General features: G+C 45.3%; 1 protein-coding gene across 4 annotated transcripts in view; it reads right to left on the bottom strand.

The window, feature by feature from the left end:
• ZBTB7C (zinc finger and BTB domain containing 7C) overlaps positions 1 to 23048 on the bottom strand; it is a 372622-nt gene that overhangs the window by 169369 nt on the left and 180205 nt on the right. Inside the window, exon 1 of one of the 4 annotated variants that reach the window (XM_064379205.1) lies at positions 4442 to 4462. The exons of the other annotated variants lie outside the window; for them this stretch is intronic. The gene's annotated coding sequence lies outside the window, so the exon portion shown is untranslated. Of the gene's footprint in view, positions 1 to 4441; positions 4463 to 23048 lie in introns of those variants that run through there. 4 annotated transcript variants of the gene reach the window in all.

Raw genomic sequence — 23048 nt, 5'->3', positions numbered from 1 at the left:
TGGAGCACCCTTGAGAGAGGTTATACCTGCCTAGAGACTAATGACCACGGATCCCCAGGGCCCTGGGACACTCTTCTTTCCCCTCCCTTCACTGTAGGAGGATTTTCAGGGTAGCCAGGAGGTAATTATTGAGGCCTAGAACTCTGCAGAACGGAGTAGAGGACATCTTCCCAGTTAGTTTACAGTTTGGTTCAGGCAAGACTAGAACAAATAAATGAATCTAGCGAGGCTGCTAGACACAAGGTCAATAATAAAAAAATCAATTGTAGACTAGTGACAATATGTAGAAGACAAAATTTTTAAATACAAATTATAATAGCATTAACAGATGAAATACCTAAGAAATAAAACCAGTGAAATATGGGCACAACCTCTGCACTGAGAAGTACAATGAGGAGGAAAATCAAAGACTTAAAGAAATGGAGGTACTATGTTCATGAGTTGAAAGAATCAATAGTGTTAAGATGTCTATTTTCTGTGGGAAGGAAATAGACAGTATTAATAACAAAGTCGATTTCCTGTAGGAAGGAAATAGACATCTTAACACTATTGATTCTTTCAATTCATGAACATAGTACTTCCATTTCTTTAAGTCTTATATGTTTATTCATCTGTGGTGAGTAAACATAAAATATCATGCAAATGCAAAATAAAAAGACCACATTCTGCACCAACCAGAATGGCTGAAATAAAACATCAAGTGTGGGCAAGGATGTATAACAACTGGGACTCTCTTAAATGACTACTAGATCAATACAATTACTTAGCAAGGGAGAAGAAAGAAGAGTGTCCCTAGGGCCCTGGAGATCCCTGTTCATTAGTCTCTAGGCAGGTATAACCTCTCTGAAGGTTGCTCCACCCCACCCCGAAGCTGGGCTGCTTTTTTATTGCTAACTGTCCCTTGCCACCATTAAAATGAGTGTTTACTTCTTTGCTTAGTGGCCAAGAGAAGTCAAGCAGCAGCCAAATGAGAATTGCCAGTGGGCCCAGAGGACACTATAGATTCAATGCAAGTCCAGTCAAAATTGCAGCAGTTTTGTTCTTGTGTTTGTGTATACGTGTGTGGAAACTGAGAAGCTATTCCAAAATTATATCGAAATGCAAATGACCTATGATAACCATCAATAATGAAGAAGAACAAAGAGAAATCACACTACATGATATCAAAAATTCTACCGTAAAGCTACAGTAGAAAGCAGAGTGGTACGGTATATAGTATGCACAAAGAAGCCAAAGGAACAGAATAGAGTCCAGAAATAGACATATTCTCTTATGGTCACTATGACAAAGGGTCTACCGCATTTCAGCTGGAAAAGAATGGTCTTACAATACATGGTGCTGAGTCAATTGGAGAGCTATATTAAAATAAATGTATCCCAGCACTTTGGGATGCTGAGGTGGACAGATTGCTTGAGCCCAGGAGTCAGAGACCAGTCTGGGCAATATGGTGAAACCCCATCTCTACAAAAAAAAATTTAAAAATTAGCTGGGGATGGTGGTGCATGCCTGTGGTCCCAGCCACTCCAGAGGTTGAAGTGGGAGGATCGCTTAAGTCCAGGACGTTGAGGCTGCAGTGAGCTGTGATCTCATCACTGCACTTCAGCTTGGATGACAGAACAAGGTAATTAAATAAATAAAGTTGATCACTACTGTCCACTAAAGTAATTTTGAATGGATCATAGACCTAAACATGAACGCTAAGACAGCAAAGCTGCTGAACAAAAACCCTGGAGAATATATCTTCATGAACTTGGGTAGGCAAAGAACTTCCTCAAACAGGACAGAAAAAGCACTGACCAGAAATGAAAAGACTGATAAATGAGAATTTGTTAAAATTCAGAACTTCTCTTCATCAAAAGACACCATTAAGAGAGTAAAAAGGCAAGCTGTAGAATGAGAGAAGATATATGACAGAGAACTCACATCCAAAACATACAAAGAAAGACAACAAATAAGAAAAAAACATACAGACTTACCAATTACGAATAGGAAAATATTTAAATAGGCACTTCACAAAAGAGGATATCAAAATGGTGAATAAACATATAAGATTGTGCAAACACAATCTAAAAAGACCACAGGGACGTAGCACTGCAGCAACCAGAAGGGCTGAAGCAAAACATCAAGTGCTGGTGAGGATGCGTAAAAACTGGGGCTCACTTAATGACTCTCAAGAGTGTAGATCGATACAATTACTTCAGAAGAGTGTTTAGCAATATCTCTTAGAGCTAAATATGCATATACCATACAATCCAGCAATTTCACTGTTAGGTATGTATCCACCAGAAAAGTTATTTATGTACACCAAAAAAAAAAAAAAACCTCAGTAAGAATATTCACAGGAGTGTTTAAAAAGATAGTGTCAAACTAGAAATGATCAAAATATCCATCAACAATAAAATGGGTTAAAAAAAAAAGTGCAGTGTGGTTACTACATGAATACTATATAGCTACAAAAAGAATAAACTTCTGAATAGTCTACAACATGAATAAATCTCAGATTATATCTATCATCTATCTATTGTCTATCGCCTATCATCTAACTATTATCTATCTATCTATCTATCTATCTTAAATATATTATATAGAGACTGGATTTCCTTATGTTGCCCAGGCTGGTCTTGAACTCCTGACCTCAAGCAATCCTCCCACCTAGACCTCCCAAAGTGTTGGGATTACAGGCATGGGCCACTACACCAGGCCACAGATATATTGTTAAGTGAAATGAAAAAAGAATGATTATGGCATGATTCCATTTATATAAATCTCAAAACAGCAAAACTGCTGTGCAATGATACAAGTCAGGATAGTGGTTACTTCTGAGGGAATTCTGCCTGGAGGGAGGTTTAAGGGGGAGCAATTCAGAGTGCTGGGAATGTTCTAGAACATGATCATGGTGTGATTACAAGAGTGCTTACCTATGTGAAAATTCATTAAGCTGTGTGTTTAAGGTTTGGGCACTTTACTAAAAAGGTAGGAGGGTGTGTAGGGGGGCAGTGGTGGAAGACAGGACTGATCAGCAGACAGGAAGAGAATAAGCCATAGCCAGACAAGGTATAATGAGGGCTGAGAGTTGGCATTAGTGGCCTTCCCTGTGCCCAGGAGGCTTGGGGGACAGAGCAGCTGTTCCAGTAAAAAGGTTAACGCATCAAGGGTCAGCACTGAGGATAAAAAGGCACATTTTACCAGCCCCTAGTCCACTTTGAAAGGACAAATAAGCGAGAGTGGTTCCTCGACTTTTGGAGTGTGAATCAGGAAGTTAAGCTGCTGCCTGGGGACTGTCCACCAGTGCAGTCCCTGGAGACCACAGAGGCCTCTGTCCCCACCCCTGATTTGCATCAAGTGCTGGCTGTTCTAGAAGAAATTAATAAAACTGGTTTTATTTTCTTCCTTTTTAAAAGCCCAGATCTTTGAACTCACGTCTCTCTAACTTCTACTTATGCCCTAGGAGGGAAAGAGGGTGGGGGAATATCTTAGTTGGCACAGAGCCTGGAGCCTTACCCAGATAAGAGAGGTGTTGCTTTACATATCATTTAACTCCTGCAGGCTCCTCAGGACTTCCACCCACTAAATGTGTTGCCTGTCCCAGGAGGGCTTTATCAGCCTTTCTTCTCTTCTCACCTCCACCACTGATCCTGCTCCTTGGCCTGGCTCGGAAGCCCCTGTCAACTTCAGCTCACTCACCTCCCCAGCATCTCAGACTGCGTGGCAGAGGATGGCTAAGGTGTGGCAGAGGATGGCTAAGGTGTGCCACTTCCTTATTTGCTCTCCCTTTCCTGACTTAATTTGTGATTTATTGATATTTGTTTGCTTTTAGCAATCCAGCAATCTGGTTTTATTCTCCCACCCTACCCCAGTCACTTATATTAGGTGGCTCTGGAAGTCTGTTATTTGGATTTGTTCTCCATCTGTCCCGTTGCTCACTGTTGCTGTACTCTATGTTATACTGTTTAAAAATAAAGTCGAAAAAGTAACAACTAAATAGACGACAGCCTGGCAAAAACAGCAGCTGTTGCCCATAAGGCAAAATAGAGAATATTCCCCTGGATATGTTTATAGAGAAATGGATATAACGGAGTGAGAGAGAAAAGAGGAGAGAAAAGGGGTCTCAGCCATGAGCAGACAATGGATGCTCCAAGTTGGGACCTGGTATCCAACCCTCCGGCTCCAAATGGGGATTGCAGGTCAAAGGAGTCCAAAGGGGCAGCTGGTGTCTGGGAACTTCCATGAGATAAGTGTCTGCATCCTGACCCAGGTACAGGTCAGATCCAAATCAAGCTAACAAGTCCAAACATCGGAGCAGATACAATAACGAATTTCACATGAATTCTGCTTTTGACAAACTTAAAATTTAACTGAGCTAGCAAGACACAAAGTTATCAAAAGTCAACAATAAAATTTATTTTAAAATGCGAGTCACTGGCTGAGCATGGTGGCTTACCCCTGTAATCCCAGCACTTTGGGAGGCCGAAGCAGGAGGACTGCTTGAGGCCCTGAGTTCAAGACCAGCCCAGGCAACATAGTGAGACTCGTCTCTACAAAAAATAAAAAACTATTAGCCAGGGCATGGTGGTACACACTTGTAGTCCCAGCTACTCTAGAGGCTGAAGTGGGAGAACTGCTTGAGCCCAGGAGGTCATGAATGTGCCACTAAACTCCCATCTAGGCAACAGAACAAGACGCTGTCTTAAAAAAAAAAAATCCAAGTCATATGATACCAAAAGGACACGTGATAAAATAAAACACAAATGGGACTGTATCAAAATTTAAAACTTTTAAGTTTTAATGGACACAATCAATAAAGTGAAAAGCAACCCACTCTTGGGAGAAAATATTTGCAAATCATATACCTGATAAGGGACTTAAGTCTAGACTATTTAAGGAATTCTCAGAACTCAAAAATAAAAAGATAACCTAATATTTAAAACATGGTCAAACGACCTGAATAGACCTATCTTCAAATAGGATATGCAAAATAGCCAATAAGTACATGAGAAGCTGAATATCATTAGCCACCAGGGAAATGCAAATGAAAACCATAATACTAGCCTCTCATTAGAATGGCTAGAATAAAAAACTCAGTGAAGAACAAGTGTGGGCAACGATATGGAGAAACTAGCTTTCACATACTGCTGGTAGGAATGCAAAATGGCACAACCACTTTGGAAAACAGTCTGGCAGTTACTCAAAAAGTTAAATATAGAATTACCATATGATCCAGAAATTTCACTCCTAAATATATACCCCAAAGAATTAAAAACATATATCCACACATAAGCTTATACACAAACATTCACAGAAGAATTATTCAAAATAGCCCAAAGTGGAAACAAATGTTCATCAATTGATGAATGAATAAATGATACATAAAAGGCAGTATATCCACACAATGAAATATAATCCAGCCTTAAAAAGAAACGAAGTTCTGATAAATGCTACAACATGGATGAACCTTGAAAATACCATGCAAAGCAAAAGAAGCCAGCCACAAAAGACCACATATTATATCATTCCACTTAAATGAAATATTCGGCATAGGCAAATCATTGGAGACAAAAAGCAGATTAAGGGGTTGTCATGGGGTGAGGAAGGGAAGAATGGAGAGTGACTGCTAATGGGTATGGAGTTTCTTCTAGGGGTGGTGAAAATGTTCTGGAATTAGAAGAGATGGTTGCCGCCGGGCGCGGTGGCTCACACCTGTAATCCCGGCACTTTGGGAGGCCAAGGCGGGCAGATCACGAGGTCAGGAGATTCAGACTATCCTGGCTAACACAATGAAAACCTATCTCTACTAAAAATACAAAAAATTAGCCGGGCATGGTGGCACGCGCCTGTAGTCCCAGCTACTCAGGAGGCTGAGGCAGGAGAATAGCTTGAACCCAGGAGGGGGAGGTTGCAGAGAGCCGAGATCATACTCCAGCCTAGGTGGCAGAACAAGACTCCGTCTCAAAAAGAAAAAAAGAAGAGATGGTTGCACAGTTCCATGAATGTCCTAAAAACTATTAAATGATATACTTTAAATGCGTGAATTCCATGATATGTAAATTATATATCAATTAATCTGTTTTTTAAAAAAAATTCCATAAAATTTATATGGAGAGACAAATGACTCAGAATAGCCAACTCAATATTGAAGAAGAAAACAAAGTGTTCAGAGGACTGACTTCAAGAGTTACTATAAAATTATGCTAATGAAAACAGCATGGTATGGGTGAAATAATAGACAACTAGATCAACGGGACGACGACAGCTTAGAAATAAACCCATATAAATATGGTCAATTGATCTTTGACAAAGGAGCAAAGGCAGTGCAATGGTGCAAAGATAATATTTTCAATAAATGGTGTTAGAACAACTGAATATCCATATGCAAAAAATTAATCTATATGTAGACCTCACATCCTTCACAAAAACAACTCAAATGGATGAATCATAGACCTAAATGTAAAATGTGAAACTATAAAACTCCTGCAAGATAACATAGGAGAAAACCTAGATGACCTTAGGTATGATGGTGACTTTTTAGGTATAAAACCAAAGGCACGACCCATAAAAGAAAGAATTGATAAGGTGAACCTCATTAAAATAGAAATCTTCTGCTCTGCAAAAAACATGTCAGGAGAATGAGAAGACACGCCACAGAGTAGGAGAAATATTTGCGAGAAATATGTTTGATAAAGAACTGGCATCCAAAACACACAAAGAACTCTTAAAACTCAAAATAAGAAACAATTTGATTAAAAAGTAGACAAATGATTTGAACAGACACTTCACCAAAGAAGATATGCAGATGGCAAGTAAGCACATGAAAAGATGTTCAACATCATATGTCATTAGGGAATTGCAAATTAAAACAAGGAGACACTACTGCACACCTATTAGAATGCCCAAAACCCAAATCACTGACACCACCAAATGCTAGTGAGGATGTGGAACAACAGAACTCTCATTCATTGCTGGTGGGAATGCAAAATGATACAGCCACTTTGGAAGACAGGTTGGCAGTTTCTTATAAAACTTAACATAATCTTACCAAATGATCCAGCAATCACATTCCTTGACATTTACCTAAATGAATTAAAAACTTATGTCTACACAAAAACCTGTCCACGAATGTTTATAGCAGCTTTATTCATGATCATCAAACTTTGGAAGTGACCAAGATGTCCTTCAGTAGGTGAATGGATAAATAAACCATGGTACACACAGACATGCTAAAAAGACATGAGCTATTAAGCTATGATGAGATATGGATGAAATGTAAATGCCTATTACTAAGTAAAAGAAATCAGTCTGGCCAGGTGCAGTGGCTTATGCCTGTAATCCCAGCACTTTGGAAGGCCAAAGCAGGAGGATCACTTGAGCCCAGGAGTTTGAGACCAGCCTGACCAACAGAGCAAGACCTTGTCTCTACAAATAATTAAAAATATATTTTTTTAACAAAAAGAAGCCACTCTGGAAAAGGCTACATACTATATGATCCTAACTATATGGCACTCTGGAAAAGATAAAAGTAGGAGACAGTAAAATGATAAGTGGTTGCCAGGGGTTGGTGGGATGAATAGGTGGAGGATAGCGAATGTTTAAGGCAGTGACACTGTTTCTGTATGTTACTGCCATGATGGATACGTGTCATTATACATGTGTCCAAACCTACAGAATATACCACACACTAAGAGTGAACCCTAATGTCAACTATGGCCTCTGGGTGATAACGATGTGTCACTGTAGGTTCACTGATGGTAACAAACGCACCACTCTTGGGGTTGGGGGATGGATATAAATGATGTGGGAGGCTGTGCATGAATGGGGGCAGAGGGCGTAAGGGAACTCTCTGTACTTCCCACTCAATTTTGCTGTGAACCTAAAACTGCTGTGAAAAATAAATTTTATTAATAAAAAATATCTAAGCCAAGAGAAGAGAAGGGACCAGTTAGTTTGTTCATTCATAGCTGAGTGGCTATGGCAGGAAAGGCAGGAGGTCTAAGCCAAGAGACCACCCGTATCAGACTAGGGGGGATTGGGCTGGGTCTTGAAGAAGGATAAGAATTTGCAGAGTTACAGGTGTAGGGAAGAAGAATATAGGCCAAGTTCACAGAATCCTGAAAACCCTCCTCTGCCTGGCCAGCCTGGACCACCGCTATGTGTGGGGGCTACAAAACACCTCGAACGTAAGTGCAGCCACATGCAAAGTCTGGCTTAGACCCAAAAAGGGAAGGCCTTTCCTCCAGCCAGAGACCGGTGAGAGAATCTGTTCTGCAACTGCCCCAGCTTACACTCTTTTGCCTGGCTCCTGGTTTCAGGGGGGCCAGTCCTTCCTGGAGCTCTCACAGAGTGAGGAGCCGGTATACAGACCTTTTGGAAGGAATGAGGCTGGTGCACTAAAGGAACAAGATGTGGTCCAGAATGGCTTTTTACCCTAGACACAATCCTCAGTCCTGCTGTCCCTGAACCTTCTCAATCACCAGGGATTTGTTTTTGACTACACAGGTGCCTTTACTTTAGTTTTTCTGTCCCCAAACCTTCCAGTGTCTGGAAATTAATGTGACCAGGGTAGCATGCTGCAGAACCTTTAGTGACATCCCAGGTCATTCTTGAGCTGGTGTTTTCACAATTACAACCAGAGTGTCCTGCACTCACATTGGTTGGGTCTCACTCTTGCCCTGGGCCTTCCCGTCTTCAATGGCTTCTCCTGTGTGTGCTAGAGATTAAACAGCTCCTACTGTATACTCCTGATAACAGATCTGTGTTATTGGAATACCTGCATTTGTTGGCATCTCATTACTCTTGACATTAATGAAGCAAACACCTTATTCTAGATCAAATCTGAAAAGAAAGCAGCTACATTTTAGACAGCAGTAAAGAGGACCAGACACAGACGGCATGTGCTTTATTCAGATTTATTACCTTCTTATTTGGGTACTGGTTCTGACTGTTCTGACCCCAATGCAGAGACTTCATTGGGCTAAAGGGTATGCTGGAAAATTTGGGCAGGGATGGGAACAGGCACTAAGGTAAGAAGAAAACCAGCAAGCGGGCAATGTCAGCAAAGGAGCCCCTCTCTGGGCTGAGCTTTCATGTGCTGGTTCCATGGAGTTGTCAAAATGTAGGGCTGGGATGAAAAATGGCCTCTGGTTGCACAGCTGTGACAACGTGTGTGGCAAATAAAGGGTGGAGTGAGTCAAAGGTGCTTGGACACGCATCAGCCTGCCTTGCAGTGACAGCGGGCACCATGTGCAGGGGCTGCTCAGGGGCCACTGTGTGCTCCTTGGTGCCACAACACAGTGTAGGCTTGGAAAGGCTGGCAGCTTCTTTTTCTCCAAGTCAATTTTTTAAAATGTAGTAAAATACACATAACATAAAAGTTTACCATTTTAATCATTTGAAGTGTACAGTTCAGTGACATTAAACACATTCACATTTTGGGCAACCATCCCCAATATCCATCTCCAGAACGTTTTTCATTTTCCCAAACTGAAGCTCTGTCTCCAATAAACATAAATTCCCCATTCGCCCCTCCTCCCAGGTGCTGGCAACCACCATTCTATTCTCTGTCTCTAGAAATGTGACTATGCTAGGTCCCTCATATGATGGAATCATGCAGTATTTGTCCTTTCACATTTGGTTTATTTCATGTAACATAATGTCCTCAAGGTTCAAACATGTAGGATAAGAGGTTGGCAGGACTGGTTTCAAAAGATACGGGTCACAAAGTCCCTGCTGATAAAACAGGATGCAGTAAAGAAGCTGGTCAAAACCCGCTAAAACCAAGATGGCCGCCCTCAGTGCTCATTATATGCTAATTATAATACATCAGCATGCTAAAGGAAATTCCCACCAGTGGCATGACAGTAGCAACCCTTTTATTCCTTTACTTTCTTAATACACTTGCATTCACTTCACTCTGTTAACTTGCTCTTGAATGTCTTCCTGCATAAAGTCAAGAATCTATGTGGCTTCCCAGGCTGAACCCCAATTTTTAGGTTTACCCTGTGATACAGGTGGTAGCATGTGACAAAATTACCTACTTTTTAAGACTAAATAATATTCCATTTTATGTATATATCATAGTTTGTTTAACCACTTATCCATCAATGAACGCTAGGTTGCCTCCACCTCTTGGCTCTTGTGAATAATGCTGCTATGGACATAAGTGTGTAAGGATCTGTTTGAGTCCCTTCTTCCAATTCTTTTGGGTTTATATCTAGAAGTGGGATTGCTGGATCCCCATATGGTCTTCAATTTTATTGTTAGCCACCCTGTTGCATATATGTATTTTTAAAACTCACAATGTCACCAGTCCTGTTTTGAAGTTGGTGCAACATAAAATGATAAATTAATATCTTGATTAATGAATACATCTCCAGGTTCTAGATTAAAAAGACCAGTTCCAACAGTCCTGCTCATGGAATCTGCTCATCCTCATTATTCAGTCTTGATGTTAGCAGACTCTTAGAGGACACAGAAGCCAACTGTCCACTTGGGGTAGACACCCCTCCACGGCATCCCCAGCTTGGTAGGCTTACTTCCAGTGTTGACCCAAAAAGCCAAACTCTGTGAAATATTTGAAGAGGTTTATTCTGAGCCAAATGTGAAGACTATGACCCATAACACAGCCTCAGGAGGTCCTGGGAACATGTGTCCAAGGTGGTTGGGTTACAGCTTGGTTTTACATGTTTTAGGAAGTCATAAGACATCAATCAATACAGGAGAGGTATACATTGGTTCTGTCCAGAAATGTGGGACAACTTGAAGCAGTGACTTACAGATCATTGGTAGATTCAAAGATTTTCTGATTGGTACTTAGTTGAAAGAGTTAAGTTATTATTTAAAAATCTAGAATCAATAGAAAGGAGTGTCTGGTAAGGGGCTCTCAAGACCAAGGTTCCTGTTATGTAAATGAAGTCTCATAAGTGGCCACCCTTAGAGGCAATAGATGGCAAATGCTTCCCATTTAGACCTTTAAAAGGGGCTGGACTCTCAGCTAATCTCTTCAAGATCAGAAAAAGACCTGGAAAGGGAAAGGGATTCTCTACAGAATGTAAATTTCCCCCACAGTAGACAGATTTTCAGGGCATATTTTCATTTTTTTTTTGACATATTTTAAAACATGTCAAAGAAATATATTTTGGGGTAAAATGCTTTGATTTTCCTTCAGGGGCTGGTATCTGTCATGCAATACTATACTAGAGTCAGGTTGGTGTCTTACTGCTGCAAAGAGTTAGTCTTGTCAGTCTTAACGTCTCTGTTTTTGTTTGTTTAGACAGAGTCTCACTCTGGCGTCATCAGGCTGGAGTGCAGTGGCGTGATCTCGGCTCACTGCAACCTCCACTTCCCGGTTCAAGTGATTCTCCTGTCTCAGCCTCCCGAGTAGCTGGGACTACAGGCATGTGCCACCATGCCCAGCTAATTTTATATATATACATATGTTTTTAGTAGAAATGGTCTTTCACCATGTTGGACAGGATGGTCTCCATCTCTTGATCTCATGATCCACCCTCTTCAGCCTCCCAAAGTGCTGGAATTAAAGGCGTGAGCCATGGCTTCCAGCCACATCTCTGTTTTAATATCAATGCTGGTTAATCATGCCTGAATTCCAAAAGGAGGAGAGGATAAGAAGGCATGTCAAACCCTCTCTTCCCATCATGGCCTGAACTCATTTTTCAGGTTTCTGTGGAATCCCCCTGGCTGACAGGAGGAGTCCATTCAGTCAGTGGAGGACTTAGAATTTTATTTGTGGTTTACACCAGCCACAGGGCACTTAGTACCATAGCAGGCAGCTGACTTTATGGTAGGCAGCTTTTCTTGTTTTCAAGTTCTTTATTGTGCTGAAGAGAAATTTGTTTTCTCCAGCTCACCAGTAAGGAGGAAGAGGTATTCTGTGGACTTACTGGGCATCAGAGAAGCCAGAGAGGGTGGAAAATGACATCCCTGATCTGGGAGGCTCACAGGCTGGTGGAAAGAGCGCTGCAGACACAATGGAAATAGTTGTAGGACCGTGTAGAATCACAAGGCAAAATGGGCAGCGAGGGCAATCCAGTTGCTAGGAGTTGAGGGAAGAGAGATCTACATGACTGGCTTCTGGGCGTTCACTCCCTGGGGGGTGAAGGGCATGAGTCGGAACCAAGGTGGCATATGCTGATGAGCCCCAAGTCAGAACCAAGGTGGCATATGTTGATGAGCCCCAAACCTGGGTCTCCAGGATGAACTCCTCCTCAAGCTCCTTGCCGATTTTCCAAAGCAAGTAGAAATTTTTTCCTGCTTCCTCCCGCTGACGGCTTCTCATCAGAAGCCAGGGGTCATCCTAAAAATCCCTCCAGCAGCCCATATTCCATGCATCCTGAGCCTGCTCAGCTCTGTCCATCTCCCAAGTGTCTGTGAAATCCAGCCCTCCTCTCCGTCCTACGGCCCCCACAGCCACCAGACCCTCATCATTTGTTGTGGGTCGAACTGTGTCCACCCTGAATTCATATGGTGAGGTCCTACCCTCAAGTACCTTATTTGGCAATAAGAACACTGCAGATGTAATTAATTAGGATGCGGTCATACTGGATGAGGCTAGGTCTCTAAACTAGCCTGACTGGTATCTTTATAAAAAGGTGAGGTTTGGACACTGGCACGTGCAGGGAGAAGCCTGTGTGATGGGAAAGCAGAGCTCGGGGTGATGCAGCTGAAGCCAAGGAGCGCCACAGGCAGCCAGCAGCCCTCCAGAAGCTGGCAGAGGCCTGCAGCAAGTTCCCCTCAGCCTCAGGAGGAGCCAACCCTGCTGACACTTTATTCTCAGTCACCTGGCCTGCAGAGCTGTGAGACAATCAATTCCTGTGACCTCAGCCACTCAGCATGTGCTGAGCAAGCGAAAACACCATTTCTCCTCAACCTTCTTGGGTAGACCTGAACGCTCTGCCTTCAAGCCCTCCTGTCCTTCCTGTCCCCAAGTAGCCCCCACACAACCATCAGAAGTACTACTAACACACAGATCTGACCCTGTCCCTCCCTGACTTAAAACTCATGGAGGCCTCTCCTGCCACATGAGCACAGGGGATTTTGAAGTTGGCCAACTGGACGTAAGCCAGCCACCACCTGACCACTGAGGCCCGAGTCCCCCTTTTTCTCCTCCTCTCCCTCCTCTGCTCTACACATCCCAAGTCAACCACCCTGAAGTCTTTGCAGTCTCCTGTGGGGCCTGTTGTCCCTCACTCACCTGTGGATCTCTGTGAGGATCTTCTTGTCCACCTGAAAAACCCCATTTCTTCCTGGAGGACAAAAGCCCCCAGAGAGCCACACTCCCCGTGCGATCCTGTCCATCACAGCACTAACCCCACTGCCCTGTCCCACAGGGCCCTGTCACTAGGCCGTGTCTCATTATCTCAGAGCCCTGGCCTCCTGGCCTGACTAGAGGGTGGTGGCCTTAGGTGGCCAGGGAACACTGGCTTATCTGCTTGTGGCTCCTCTAAGCACATCTGTCCATGGCAGTCCTTCTAGAATAGACAACAATGTGCTTACAACATCACCATCCTAGAGGGGGCCCTGGAATGAGCCCCACTGCCATCAGCTCAGTGCACCATAGTAGACAGACATCAGCAAAGGCCAAGGCAACACTGGGTCTCCTGCTGCCCCATTCAGGGAGACTGCCACACTAGCACCATGGAAAAGGTTATGGAGCCCCATCTGCACCTGCACGTCCAGCGCGCCTGGTCCAAAGTCAACAACGAACACCAGGGTTCCGGGGTGGCTCACTAGAGCAGGCAGTCTCCACGTTCAGCTTCCCCTGTGGCCTTCAGTACATGCAGTAGTCTCCTGCCACCCTCATCCCAGGCCTGCAGAGTCAGGGTGACAGCCCATTCTCCATAGTATCCCAGTGCTCTGCAGACGATGGTGCTGCAAAGGGCCGCTGAATCAAAAGGAATGTGACTGAGGCCCAGCTGGCTCGAGAGGCCCTGGCTGGTCACCCTGCTCTCTCCCGGGAGGTACCACCTCTGCCCCCAGGTATTCCCTCCTTGAATGAAAGCTTCTCCAGAGCAGAGGACCCGGTACAGGGTGAGGCCAAAGGCAGGCCTTCTACACATGCTTGTGGAAAAGGCACACGCACACACAGGGGACAGTTCAGGGTTTACCTGGTTCAGACCTCTCTCTACACAGCACACACAGGGCCTGCCTGGTGAGACGCTCGAAAGCAGGGGCCTGGTTTCAGTGGATCTGCGGTGGTGTTTGTTAATTTGAAACCACGAGTACCTTTCCCCGTGTTTGTTAATTTGAAACCACGAGTACCTTTCCCCTTTATTTCCGTTAAGCAGGTTGTTGTAGCCTCTGCATCCTGGACCCTGTTCTCCTTGGCCAAAGAACTTCCCTTTCATTCACCTGAAGCCTTCTGCACCACTGCTGACTAGCTGACGTCCACACTTTGCATGTGGGGCTCCCCACCTACAGGCCCGCCCTGCTACACAGCTCCATCCACCGCCAGCCCTCATGTCGGCCGAGGCAGTAACAGCCTACACTTGGAAGACAGCCACCCAGGGGCCAAGAGTGAAGTTCCCTCTGTCCCAGACAGCTCTCAGCAAAAGGTCTGTGGCAGAGATCCCCTCAGAGGCTCTCCCTAGAGAGGCCCCAAGCTGCTGCACACAGGGCCCTATTTGTATGAGTTCACTGCAGCTTGTCTGCCAACCAGCCCCTTCCCCAATTTTATAATGACAGCAGACCCCTTCACAAGGCCCTTCCCATCTATTGTCACATTTGACCTTCAGGCCTGGGACTGGACTGAGGCATGCTGGGTATGGCCTCCTGTTGTCTCTGTCTTATAGATGCAACAGCCAGAGCGTGAGGGGGAGCCACCCACTCATGGCAGCAGAACTATGTCAGGATCCACTCCTGAGCCCCGGAGCCAATCCCTTCTCCCACACCGCATACGAGGACAGGCCCTGCCCTCCCAGACACTGCCCTGGGCTCACCCTCCTCGCAAGATCTGGCCTCAGCTAGTTAGGTAAAATAACATTAATGATGACAACAACACTAACATCTAATGAGAACTGACATCGTGCAGGGCCTTGTTCTAAGCATCTGCGCACATTAATTCATTTACTCTCTAATGTATCCCAATGAGGCAAATACTGTATCATTCCCACATTCCAGGAGGGGACACGGAGGTGCACAGCTTAAGCACCTTCCCAGGTCACACAGCCTGTAAATAGTGAAGAAAGGATTCAGGCCTAGGCAGCAGATGCCAGAGTTCTATGCACAAAGTCACACGTAGGCATTGACAGCACACAAAGGCTTAGAGGGTCTGCATTTCAACATGGGGCAATGCCTTCATTTACAAAAAGAGTCACATGGTAGCCAGGTGGGCAGGTGGCAGGAGGGACGAAGAGAGATCTCCGAGCAAGAAGTCTTGTACTCTGTATCCTGCACCTTTGGCCAGAGGGGATTAGAGTGTTGGGGCAGTGGAGTGAGTTGGTCAGGTAGTTCCCTATTTGGATCACTGGTGTCAGAGCAGAGAGTGAAATGGATGGAGGCCGAGAGACAGCTTGGGAGGCAATTGCAACAGAGCTGTACCAAAGCTGAGGCAGTGGATAAAAAGGAGGCCCCCATGTGTCCTGTTATGGCTCCTCCCAAAAGATGGCCTGACACTGGGGTACTGGCCAACATTTGTCCCATCGGCTTCTATCATCCACAGATGTGGCACAGAGCCCACTGGCCTGCTCATCAGACCCATCTTCTGCTGCTGAGGGGCCTGGAGAACCCAACAACATCTGCTCCGAGACCAGAGATCCCAGACCCCAAGTTCACACACTCAGAAACTTGAAGTCACCAGCTCCAGCTCCCTCTGAAGTCAGAGCACAGATCAGTTCACTCACAGTCCAGTTTGGCCCATAGAGCAGTTGAGATCCTGTTCAAATCAGGCACAGACCCAGAATGCAGAGGGGATGAATGAATGCAGCTCAGCCAAGCGCCACTTTGTTGGGGCTGCAGTTCCAGCACTGGCATCTTGGGTGGGAGCCTTGGAGCTCCTCAGAGATGCTGGGTTAAGGCTCAAACAGCGACCAGGCCTTATCTTTCCCTACAGATGCCAAGGGAGTAAGGCTGCCTCTAGGGAACAAATACTGATTGAGCACCTAAGTGCCAGACATGGTGCTGGGAGCGGAGATGTAACTTAGAATCAAAATTGCCAAGGCCACAGCCCATGAAGCTCAAATTTTCTCCTACGGGATGGCTTGACATGCCAGGTGCCCAGAATAGCAGCATTTCGCTTCTACAGACAATCCAGCATTGAATCAGATAAGCAGGGTTTCTGCCCAACCCCATGAGAAATAAATAAATCAACACACAGGTGGCAATACACATGGTTAAAACTTCTTACATGCCACGTACTTTGTAAGTTCCTAACATTGATTCACTTAATACAAAGAGTCCAGTGAAGCAAATACTATAAATTCCATTGTTCAGCAGAGAAAACAGATGCACAGAGGGGTCAAGTCACTCTATCCTGAACACTCCCTACTGTCCTAGTCTCCTCTACATTGTCCCCAGACTAGCCTACATAGTGTCCCTAATCTCGACTCTTTACTGTCCTAGACTCTCTCTATACTGTCCTAGTCTCCCTCTATACTGTCCTAGTCTTCTCTATGCTGTCCTAGTCTGCTCTTTGCTGTCCTAGTCTCCTCTATACTGTCCTAGTCTCCTCTATACTGTTCTAGTCTCCTCTATACTGGCCTAGTCTCCTCTATTCTGGCCTAGTCTCCTCTATAGTATCCTAGTCTCCCTCTATACTGGCCTAGTCTCCTCTATTCTGGCCTAGTCTCCTCTATACTGGCATGGTCTCCTCTATACTGTCCTAGTCTCCTCTATATTGTCCTAGTCTCCCTCTATACCGTCCTAGTCTCCTCCATGCTGTCCTAGTCTCCTCTATATTGTCCTAGTCTCCCTCTATACCATCCTAGTCTCCTCCATGCTGTCCTAGTCTCCTCTATATTGTCCTAGTCTCCCTCTATACCGTCCTAGTCTCCTCCATGCTGTCCTAGTCTCCCTCTATACCATCCTAGTCTCCTCTATACTGTCCTAGTCTCCTCTATATTGTCCTAGTCTCCCTCTATACCGCCCTAGTCTCCTCTATTCTGGCCTAGTCCCCTCTATACTGGCCTAGTCTCTCTCTATACTGTCCTAGTCTCCCTCTATACTGGCCTAGTCTCCTCTATGCTGTCCTAGTCTCCCTCTATACTGGCCTAGTCTCCCTCTATACTGGCCTAGTCTCCCTCCATACTGGCCTAGTCTCCCTCCATACTGGCCTAGACTCCTCTATAATGTCCTAGTCTCCCTCTATACTGTCCTAGTCTCCCTCTATACTGTCCTAGTCTCCCTCTATACGGTCCTCGTCTCCCTCTATACCGTCCTAGTCTCCTCTATGCTGTCCTAGTCTCCCTCTATACTGGCCTAGTCTCCTCTATTCTGGCCTAGTCTCCTCTATTCTGACCTAGTCTCCCTCTATACTGTCCTAGTCTCCCTCTATACTGTCCTAGTCTCCTCTATACTGTTCTAGTCTCCTCTATACTGTCCTAGTCTCCCTGTATACTGTCCTAGTCTCCTCTATACTGGCCTAGTCTCCCTCTATACTGGCCTAGTCTCCCTCTATGCTGTCCTAGTCTCCCTCTATACTGTCCTCGTCTCCCTCTATACTGTCCTCGTCTCCTCTATACTGTCCTTGTCTCCTCTATACTGGCCTAGTCTCCTCTATGCTGTCCTAGTCTCCTCTATACTGTCCTAGTCTCCCTCTATACTGGCCTAGTCTCCCTCTATACTGTCCTAGTCTCCCTCTATACTGTCCTAGTCTCCTCTATACTGTCCTAGTCTCCTCTATACTGTCCTAGTCTCCCTCTATACTGTCCTAGTCTCCTCTATACTGGCCTAGTCTCCGTCTATGCTGGCCTAGTCTCCCTCTATGCTGTCCTAGTCTCCCTCTATGCTGTCCTAGTCTCCCTCTATACTGTCCCAGTCTCCTCTATACTGTCCCAGTCTCCTCTATGCTGTCCTAGTCTCCCTCTATACTGGCCTAGTCTCCCTCTATACTGTCCTAGTCTCCTCCATACTGTCCTAGTCTCCTCTTTGCTGTCCTAGTCTCCTCTATGCTGTCCTAGTCTCCTCTATGCTGTTCTAGTCTCCTCTATACTGTCCTAGTCTCCCTCTATACTGGCCTAGTCTCCTGTATACTGTCCTAGTCTCCCTCTATACTGTCCTAGTCTCCCTCTATACTGTCCTAGTCTCCTCTATGCTGTCCTAGTCTCCTCTATACTATCCTAGTCTCCCTCTATACTGGCCTAGTCTCCCTCTATACTGGCCTAGTCTCCCTCTATACTGGCCTAGTCTCCCTCTTTACTAGGTCCTAGTCTCCCTCTATGCTGTCCTAGTCTCCTCTATAGTGTCCTAGTCTCCTCTGTACTGGCCTAGTCTCCTCCATACTATCCTAATCACCCCTCTATATTGTCTTCGTCTCCTATCTTTATTGTCTCTAGCCTCCCATCTATCCTGTCCCTGGTCTCCCTGTTGCACCGTCCCTAGCCTCACCCTACAAGCCCCCAGCCTCCACCCTCTTGCCTCTAGGAAAGCATCCTGTCAACACGGATGCTGGGAAATCTGCCTATGAAACTGATACGGCTAAGGTGTGCTCCCTGCTCTCCACCAGCTGCATCCTGCATGATCTTGGAGCTCAGCCAATGCACATGACATGTGAGAGGGCTGCCCACTGAGCAATTGTGACCAAGGAGATGAGTGTGTGGGAGGCATCACAGCCTTGTGTTGAGAGCAGGACCATATTTGTGCAGTAGTCCTCTATATTTCAAAAGCATTTCAAATCTCTCCCTCTATACTGTCTAGTTCTTTAAGGGAGCAGTGGTCTCATCCATATTCATCAGTTGAGAAAATTAAGGCTCATGGAAGCTGGGGATTTGCCTGCTGCCTCCCAAATTTGCTCCTGGATACCAGCCCCAGGACAATTCCCATCATGCCATATTTCTGGAAAGAAGGTGAGAGGCTTTCTACACAGACACAGGGCAGGAGGCTCTTCTTGCCTTAAAATGTGTATGTGTGACTGATATGGGACCATTATCACAATTTACAAGCCGGTTCCTTCCTCCCGGAGGGCATGAGAAAGAGTATCCAGCTTTCTCATCACTCCACCAGACCTGCAGGCCACCAGCTCTGGAAACCTTGCTTCCTCTGCTCTGTACCCAATGAAAGTCCAAGGAAGCAGCAAGAAATCTTCAGAGGGGAAGGGAACAGGCAGAGGTGGAGCTAAATCCTGTAGGCCCAGGAAGTCCCTGCCCCTGGAGGTGTGCAGCCCTGATCTGCATTATGAGACACCAATCCCCAGGCCCAGGCTCTGGGCCAGCAGCCTTTTCTAACAAACACCAATAAATGCTGAAGACTACATTAACAGCACGATCCCAGCCCAGTAACTGCATGTGATTACACAGTGTGCACCCCACACAGAGTTTCTCAGCATCCTTAGGGAAGAGCTGGGGATGGGTTTACACTGTGGTTTGCAGAGGCACTGGGAAACGGGCAAGGTGCAGAAACAGGTGGCCTGGAGACCCAGAAATGTGGAGACCTGGTTCCTGACCTGTGGGAGACAGGTTTGTTCCAGTAAAGGCCCCCAGATAAAGGCAGAAGTATCAGGATAGAGGTGAAAATTTCCCCCATATCCTTTATTCTAATCATCATATTCTAGAAACATATCCTAGAAACCTGAGAGCTTTAGCCCTAACCTCCCCTCATCTCTCTCAGCAGGCTAATAGACCACACATGTTTAACAGAGACATCTAATTAACTGGCCTTCACAGGAAGCAGGGTTTCAGAGAAGGAAACTTATGGGATCCAAAATATTTCTTCTACTGGAGCACCTTGCAATGGGCTTTTTGGCTGGTAGACCCTAGTCACGTGTGCACACTTAGGCAGGGAGTGTGTGTAGGAGGGGTGAGGATGGTGTCCATCTTACTTCTTCAATGGGTTGGCCATACAAAGAGGTGGCCAGGAGTCCCAGGTCTCAATTCCAGTTCTGCCACTATGACTATGAGCAAGTCACTTAACGTCCTTTAACCTGATGTTCTGTACATATGAAATGGGAGAATTGCCAGCCCATCCAAACAAGCGGGACTCAGGAAAAGGATCTGTTTAAGAGCTTGCTGTTTTCTTGCCTAATAGCCATTCCCCTCTTATGATTTAGAAACCTAAGTGACTTACTTAATGGGAAAATTTTATTTCCCAGACAACCTTGGAGACAGAAGTGGCTCACGGGATGTGTGTGACAGTTTTGGGCAGGACCTTCAAAAGGCCTTACAAAAGTTGTGATAGCTGGACCTCCAGCAGCCATGTTGGACTACAGAGATGCTAAAGATGATGAACAGAATGATGGAAGTCCCAGATGAGTGTAGATATTTCATACTGGCTTTGAGCTGTCTACCTACAGGGTTCCTGTACATGAGGAAAGAAAAGAACTTTGAAATTGTTTAAGTCACAGTTGCCTACGGTCTCTGTTATTGGCAGCTGAACCTAATTTCTAAGTGGTTCAGGGCCTGCATGCATTTATACCAATAACCTATACATCGACACTCTTAGTCCAGCACCCTCAGCTATCAACTCCAGAGAAGTCAATGAAGATCCCAAATCTAGAACCAATGAAGAAACTTTGAAGCACAAGATCTGATTCATAACACCAAACAGAGCTGAAAGCATGGGAGAAAAGAGCTGCGATGAGCACAAGGAGCAGAGGAAGGTCTGTGGGACACAAGGAGGCACAGAGTAGAGGCTCTTGAGGGCAGGGAGGTCCCTCCACTGAGGGAAGGGAAGCCAGTGAGGACGGCAGACATGCTGGGGGCCCTGGCCTCACTCCACACACCATCTCAGAGCCCCAGGGCATCCCTGTCCTTCACTAACAGCAAACCACAGTAAGAACAGAGTTTTCCAGAACTCTGTTCCAGTATGGAGTGCTGATATGAGGGGCTCTGTCTGACAGATGTACATTCAAACACCAAAACTATCATTTACTAGCCATGGGCAAGCCAATTAACCTCGTCAGACCTTTTCCCCAATTCCAGGAATTAGGCAGAATCACAGTTATCTTTCAGAGTTGCCGGGCAGAGGATGTATACAAAACTACACATTTTGCACAGCTCTGAGCACACAATAAACATCCAATTAATAATAGCTAAGCAGCTTAAACATATTCTACAGAGTAAAGACAATTATAATGAAATCATTAAACTGGGTTCTATATATTCCATTAACTCCAGCAACTACTTTTATTTTATATAGCTCTCTCTCTCTATGTAATATACATTTCCATCCAAACTGCTAGAACATTTTGGTGACTTAAATTTATCCATCAGTAAACTTTCAGTTAAATATCAATTTATCCATTGGTTGCAGAATTCTCTCTGTAATATTTCTGATTGCCCTATTCCCAGTCCAGGTAATCCAGGTGGCTTGGTGTCTGCTGTATAAACCTATGCCTTTGCTCTATTACACACACGTGCATGCCTGAGCATAAATATTCCCCGTCCACAACTGGCTTCCACCACTGTACCCCACTATACTTATCACTACCTCATCTGATGGGCTTACCTGGCATTACTGAAGTTTTAGAAATGGGAGGGAGAAGAGGTAAAAGAGGGAGAGGAAAGGGAGAGGGAGAGGGGAAGGGGAGGGAGAGGAAGAGAATGAACAAGCACAGTGACCCAAGACCTATGGAAACTGCCTACTGCATTACAGACAATAGAAAAAGCAGGTCTGCTATGGGGAGCATGGCTGGTTATTTAATTGTGCTTTTGATAATTCCTTCTATCCATATACACAAGCCTCCTTTTAATGTGACTTTGCTGTATCCCAATCAGATGGTAGCAGTTATTTTTTCAGCACTTGAATATAGGCTGGCCTTGTGACTTGCTTTGGCCAGCGGAATGTGGAAGAAGTGACTCTGTAATTTCTGGGCCCAGGGCTCCAGAGGTCTTGAAGCTTCTGTTCTCTCCCTCTTAGAATGTCACCTTCATGTGAAGAAACACTTCCATAAGGATGGGAGAGACATGAAAAGAGAAGCCCAGTCATCTCAGACTGCCCCAGCTGAGCCCAGACATGCGAGCAAGCCCAAGCAACACCAAATGGCGCCCAGCCCAAGCTGCTGACCACAATAGTAAACACATGCATGATTACTGTTTCAGGCCACTAAGTGTGGGGGCTGTTTATTACATAGCAATAGACAACTGATACAGGTAGATCCCTTCATCCAGGAAATATCTCTAGGTGTCCTCTAAGCTGTCTCACGCTGGCCTGCAATGACCACCTCAAACGGCTACCTTCTTGCCTCATTTTTGTTTTTACTTTCTCCCAATTCTTAGTCCTTAACAATCAATCACAGTCAACCACACACACATAGCAAGGTGCTATGTTGAGGAGCTGAGGCCTTTAAACAATGGCAGGGCTGGAAGGAATGGACTGTAGAAACATCTAAGGCCAATTTCCTTCTTGAAAAATGAGAAAACCAAGGGCCAGGGATTTTAGAATGCATGTGCATGACCGCACTGCAAGCACCTGGGGTAAAATATGCATGACACACACCTTTGCAACCTCCAGGTGTCACATGAGGTGTCACCCATGGTGGGCGGCACTACATGTTCACTGACAGCATGACTCTCTAGCCAGCTGGCCACCAGATTGAGTTTGAATATCGTACTGCTAAGAGTTAGCTACTCTTCAGCCCTAACGCACAGGTGCAGTCTCTCCGACCACCCTTCCTCTCTTGAGCCCCAAGGAGAGCCAGTCATGCCCTGACAAGGCTGTCTCGGCCAGGAGGGCTTGGACAAGCATCCATGAACTGAAAAGCCACTGTATTCTGTTTATAGAGAGCGACAAAAAAGATGCCACTGTGTCCACTAGGAATGCCACTGCCGCTGCTGCTGCTGCAGCTGATTTACATGTGTACGGCTTGGCAGTTCAGAGGACACCTTCACAAGCCTCCTCCCGTTGAATTCTCACTCCATCCTTCCGGGCAGGTACATATCTGGGGGTTTGTG

This window comes from Aotus nancymaae, unplaced genomic scaffold (assembly GCF_030222135.1).
Source record: "Aotus nancymaae isolate 86718 unplaced genomic scaffold, 86718_ANA_hifiasm-v0.15.2.pri h1tg000020l, whole genome shotgun sequence".
Taxonomy (NCBI): Eukaryota; Metazoa; Chordata; class Mammalia; order Primates; family Aotidae; genus Aotus; species Aotus nancymaae.
This window is presented reverse-complemented; position numbering and strand designations above follow the sequence as displayed.